Source organism: Vicia villosa, linkage group LG5, assembly GCF_029867415.1.
Source record: "Vicia villosa cultivar HV-30 ecotype Madison, WI linkage group LG5, Vvil1.0, whole genome shotgun sequence".
Taxonomy (NCBI): Eukaryota; Viridiplantae; Streptophyta; class Magnoliopsida; order Fabales; family Fabaceae; genus Vicia; species Vicia villosa.
This window is the reverse complement of record NC_081184.1, coordinates 41,830,393-41,836,760: the sequence shown is the minus strand read 5'-3', so window position 1 is coordinate 41,836,760 and position 6,368 is coordinate 41,830,393.

Here is a 6,368-nt window from a genome sequence, read left to right as displayed (position 1 = left end):
CAGCCTCAGATGCAGCAACAGAAGATTTTGCCTAAGACTTCCAATTTCTGAGATCCTGAATAGCCTTCCAATGACCAAAGTCCAGAGTTAGAACAGCTAGTCCAGGACCTTCAGAGACACATATTTTTTGAATATTCAGAACTTCATCTTGCAACTCTTTGGTGAAAACTTCCCAGAGCTTTCCAACAGCCACATGATCCAGCTTATTGTCATGTGTAGCCTTCGGAATTTCCAACCTGTTATGTACCCTATAGTTAAGTACCTAAAAATGAGTATCAACAGAGGGTAGAGATGGGGTGGGTCTGATAATGGTTATTGGCTTTTGGGGTTTTGAAAGAAGGTATGGCTCGGAAGGTCTATCAGGAAAGAGAAGGGGGTGGAGATGGGTGCAGATTCTGTTTCATGATCAGAACTAGGGGATCAGAAGAAGGAGCTTGGTTGCGAGGGTGGTGAAGGAGAGAATCAGAGAATGGAGAGGATGGTTTAGAAAAATCACAGAAGACAGGAATGCCAACTGCTGGGTGAGGGTCAAATATTGGAGATGTTGGTTGAGGTTGGGGTTCAGATGGTTGAGGTTGAGAAGTTGAGGTTGAGAAGATGGGGGTGCAGATGATTGAGGTTGAGATGATTGAGGTTGTGAATCGGAGAAGGAGTTAGGTGGAAAGATAACATTGAGAGGTGGAGGGTTCAGGTTGATGGGTTCTGGGGATTGAAATGGTTGTTTTCCTTTAGAGATGGTGGATGAAGATGGTGGAATATTTGAAGGTGGTTGTTTTTGTTGTGGGGGAAGTTCAGAATCAGAGTCTAAGATAGAGTCATCAATCTGATCTATATCATCTATAAGTTTCTTAATCTCTTCAGATGATCTAGGGATTTTGAGAGAGAGAGAGAGAGGGTCTGCTGTTGATACATTTTCAGAATTATTAACAGGAGAAGGTACAGAACTAGATATAGAAATACCTGAGCTTTTCTTCTTCTTCTTCTCCAGAGGCTTGGAAGGACCATCTCCAATTGACTTGCTCTTCTTCTTCTCCTTTAAGGCATCCAGAGAGGGAAGATTTCTGCCTCGAAGCCAAGCTGGATCAAACTCTATTTTGTCCCTCATGCATGACTCCAGATAGAAGAGGACAAAGTCTGGATGTTCTTCCCTGAAGAACAGTTTAAAGTCATCAACTGGGTTTCTTCTTGTCAGAATTTCTTTGACCATTATGGGTGGAGAAATGACCTTTTCAATCAGCTTCATTTTCCTCAGACTATGGGCAACCAGAGTACTCCCACAAACAGTTGTCAAATCTTGGACTGCACCAGCTTTCCTCAGAGCATCTATCAGACCACTCTCTGTCAGAATGTCTGATATAAGCCTACCCATAGGGATTGTGTTCCTCTTGGCCTTTGGATATTTGATTCGTTCTGCCTCCCTTGAGTCCTTCACATGGTTCCATAGATGAGTGAACAAAATGTGAGGCAAATCAATCCTCTAACCCTTCCCAATGCAGTACAGAAGGAACTATTGGTCTTGATTGATGTAGGTGGCAGAAATAAAATATTTTCTATGGTTGATGCTACCTAGAATGATCTTTGCCCAGATTCTGTAAGGATCCTTTAGATCCTTGGTGTTTGCTGAACCTATGCTAGAAGTAAAGATTTATGGGTAAATTGCTTCCCAGTTTGTTCTTCCTGGATTTGCGCTAGTTACTCCACCCAACCCTTTGAGATTTAGTAACTTCCTGATGAGAGTTTCATTGATTGAAATTTATTGACCCAAAACGAAAGAGATGATGGCTCTGGGAGTGATGACTGCATGAATCCAAAATTCCTTTACCAAATTTGGGTAAACTGGTCTAATGAGACGATCAAAATAGTTTTCCCAGCCTTAAACCATCATATTTGTCTTGATGTTGAAGCCATGTTCTTGAAGATTGTTAAAATCCACCATTAGTTCACAGAGAACTTCCAACTCTGCAAACGGAATCAAACAAGTTCTTGTTGGTGGTGTGAATGCTGGTTGTTATTGTTGAGATGAATCAGGTTGTTGTTGTTGTTGCTGAGATGATGAAGGGTTTGATGTTGAAGAAGCCATGGATGAAGAGAAATTGAGAATTATGGGTTGTTTGGGTTTAGAGTTTTTATAGAGACGAAATAAGGAACAGAAATGCATAAACAATAGGAGAATGAAGGAGTGAAAAGAGAGAAAATGAAGATGAAATGAGATTTCATAGACACGGATTTGAAAAAAAATGCAATGAAGTTCTGAATGCAACGGTTACAGAAAATGTATTTATGATGAAAGACGTTAATAGGGGTATCATAAGATTTGAAAAGATTTTGCACAGTTACCTAGGGAGGCGTCTCATCAACTGCACGCACGCTTGTCCCTTTTGATGAACACGTGTTCATCATCTAGAATAGCTGGTGACAGATGTTTTGCTTTACAAGAAGTTGCGAGTCATACTAGGCACATGAAACGTTAGAGATAACAATTTCAGAGTGTCCTTATGAACAAACACAATCAGAACATCTGATAATAAGAAAACATAAAAACATATTCTTCAGTCTAAAAACATATCAGAGCTTCACACTGATCCGCTGTCGCGCGCGGGTCAAAAACGAGTTAATTTTAAAAAACGGTAGTACGACGGTAACGGTAACTCGCGTATCGTCTCTCAAGGCTTCCTATTCTTATTAAATGAATGTAAGTCGAAATTGGGGGGGGGGGGGGTTGGTTCAGGTTCGATTTATAGAAAAAGTGCTTAAAATAAGTGATTATAAAATAAGCTGTTTTGAAAATAAGTGATTAAATGGCAAACGAATTCACTGCTTCGGGTTCTACTTATCATCAATTGATACAACTACGATCTCTGTCCTATTTGAACACAATATCATTCAACAAGCGTGATCGACATCGTAAGATATATATTCCTATTGCCGGATTAAGCATACGGTTAAAGATATCGCAATTTAACGGTTAAGCAGAGTCGAATTGCGATCAAAAGTCAAGAACATGTATCAATTCAAATTTAATCAACAATATTATAAGGAAATCGAATTAAGCAAACAATGATCATATAATATTATTGAAAGGAATAGAATTCTATTTGTAGTTATAACAATCTCAAAGTATTGAACCTGAATACAGTAAATTCGTCCGGAAGGTTTAGTTCTCCATAGCAAATCGTGAAAGCTCTCAAAATTCGTGAATGGAAGATGAATGCTACAGTAACCGCGGCTGCCTAACCAAAGGGGAAGGAGAATGACCCGTTTTACAATCCAACTGGGTCAAACATACGACCCAGGCCCAAAACCAATTGACCCGAAACTTAACTAAAACTAGTGCTGCAACTTCAACGAATATTCTGTCCCTTCTACATTCCGATTCTGACTTCGACTCCAACATAAGAATTGTAGCTCTTTCTCTTAGCTTTCCGGCGATTATTGGAACGCCTCAATCGGACTCCTGGAACTCCAGATATGATCGTTTCCGTGCAGACTGTTAATGCTGAAAAATTAATACGAAAAACAAATAAGTGCAAAAATAAAATAAAATATAAAAACATATTAAAACATAAAAATAAATAAAACAAACCGAAGAAATACTTGAGTAAAAACATGGAAGAACGTGCATCAAAATGCACTGATCACACACTCACTTCACTCTGGGCATAAGTCCATACCAATATTTTTCAGAATGAACTTAAATCTATCTTCAGCAAGGGGTTTTGTAAAGATATCAGCCCATTGATGGTATGTATCAACAAAGTTTAAAGAAAGAACACCCTTCTGAATATAGTCCCTAATAAAATGATGTTTAATCTATATATACTTCGATTTAGAATGTAAGATAGGATTTTTAGAAAGACAGATAGCAGAAGTATTATCAAAGAATATAGGAATGTTACTCTCATATATCTGATACTCTTCTAGTTGACTTTTCATCCAGAACATCTGTGTACTACATCCAGCAGTAGCTACATACTCTGCTTCAGTTAAAGATAATGCAATTGTGGCTTGTTTCTTGTTGTACCAGGAGATCAGATTTCTTCCCAGAAACTGACAGCTTCCAGAAGTACTTTTTCTTTCAACTCTATCTCCATCGTAATCAGCATCACAATAACCTACTAAGTTGAATTCTTCAGTTCTTCTGTAAGACAAACCAACGTTAGTAGTACCTTTCAGATACCTAAGAATTCTCTTAACAGCAGTTAAGTGAGTTTCTCTAGGATCTGATTGGAATCTAGCACACAAACATACATTGAATAAAATGTCAGGCCTAGAAGTAGTCAGATAGATAAGAGATCCTATCATACCTCTGTAGATTTTCTGATCTACCTTCTTACTTACCTCTTCCTTACCTAAAATGCTAGTTGGATGCATTGGAGTTTTAGCTTCCTTACAGTCTGATAACATAAACTTCTTCAAAATTTCCTTGACATACTTAGTCTGATGTATGTAAGTCCCTTTAGAGGTTTGGTTTATCTGAATGCCTATAAAGTATTTAATTTCCCCCATCATGCTCATTTCAAACTCTGCCTGCATTAACTTAGCAAAATCCTTCTTGTTGACTATAACCTTGAGCAACCAGTCTGGCTTTGTTTCTGATTACTTCACCTTTTCCATTCAGCTTGTTTCTGAAAGCCCACTTTGTTCCAATAATATTAAATCCTTTAGGTCTTGGAACCAGATCACACACATCATTTCCTGTAAACTAATTTAACTCTTCTTGCATAGCAATAATCCAATCAGTATCTTCCAGAGCTTGATCAACAGATGTTGGCTCAATCATAGACACCAATCCACATAGAGATTTTGCATTGTTCTTTAGAAATGATCTTGTTCTGATGGGATTATCTTTGTTTCCAATAATGACATCCTCTGGATGAGCTGAGTTGATTCTTGAGGATCTTCTGACTGTTGGTTCTTCAGATATTCTGAGATTCTCTAAAGAAGTAGCAACTTGATCTTTTGAATAATCCTTTCCTCCAGGTTCTTCATGATATGGATCAGAAATGTCTATATCTACAAAATTCTCATTCTGCTTTGGTTTTTCAATGCCAAGCTTATCATCAAATATGACATGAATTGATTCCTCGACTATCAAAGTTTCAGTATTGTATACTCTGTAGCCCTTAGAGCGTTCAGAATATCCAAGAAGAAAACACTTCTGAGATTTGGAATCAAACTTTTTCAAATGATCCTTAGTGTTTAGAATATAACAAGTACATCCAAAAGGATGGAAATAAGAAATGTTGGGCTTTCTATTCTTCCACAATTAATAAGGAGTCTTATTTAGAATAGCTCTTATGGAGATTATATTCTGAATATAACACGCTGTGTTAATTGCTTCTGCGCAGAAATGCTTAGCCATATTAGTCTCATTGATCATGGTTCTTGCCATTTCTTGTAGAGTCCTATTCTTTCGTTCTACAACTCCATTTTGTTGTGGAGTTCTAGGACAAGAGAAATCATGAGCAATACCATTTTCTTTGAAATAAAATTCAAAGAATCTGTTCTCAAATTCACCACCATGATCACTTCTGACTTTTATGATTTTACATTCCTTTTCAGATTGAATCTATTTGCAGAAGTCAAAGAACACAGAATGTGACTCATCCTTGTGCTTCAAGAACTTTACCCATGTCCATCTGCTGTAGTCATCTACAATGACTAATCCATATTTCTTGCCTCTGATTGATGTTGTTTTGACTGGACCAAACAGATCAATATGCAGAAGTTCTAAAGGCCTTGAAGAAGAAACAACATTTTTAGACTTAAAAGCAGATTTTGAAAACTTCCCTTTCTGACATGTTTCACAATGAGCATCTAATTTATATTTCAGATTAGGGAGTCCTCTGACCAGATTAAGTTTGTTAATTTGAGAAATTTTTCTCATGCTAATATGACCCGGTCTTCCGTGCTAGACCCACTGCTCTTCGTTAACAGGAAGAAGGCAAGTAACCTGCTGGTTTTTAAGATCTGAAAGATCAATCTTATAAATGTTGTTCTTTCTTTTGCCTATAAATAGGATTGAGCCATCCTTTTTACTAACAGCTCTACAAGACTTTTGATTAAAGATTATGTCATAACCATTGTCACTTAATTGACTTATGGATAATAAGTTATGAGCTATTCCATTTACAAGCAGAACATTAGTTATAGAGGGAGAGTTACCAATACCAATGGTTCCAGAGCCTATGATCTTTCCCTTCTGGTTCCCTCCAAACTTCACGTCTCCTCCAGATTTAATATCATGTGAATGACCATACTGGAATTGTTTATATAGAGGTTTATATTCAATAACCATCTTGTCAACAGGTTCTAGTTTATATGGGATATCTCCCTCATATCCTATACCTATTCTCTTGTTTTCACTC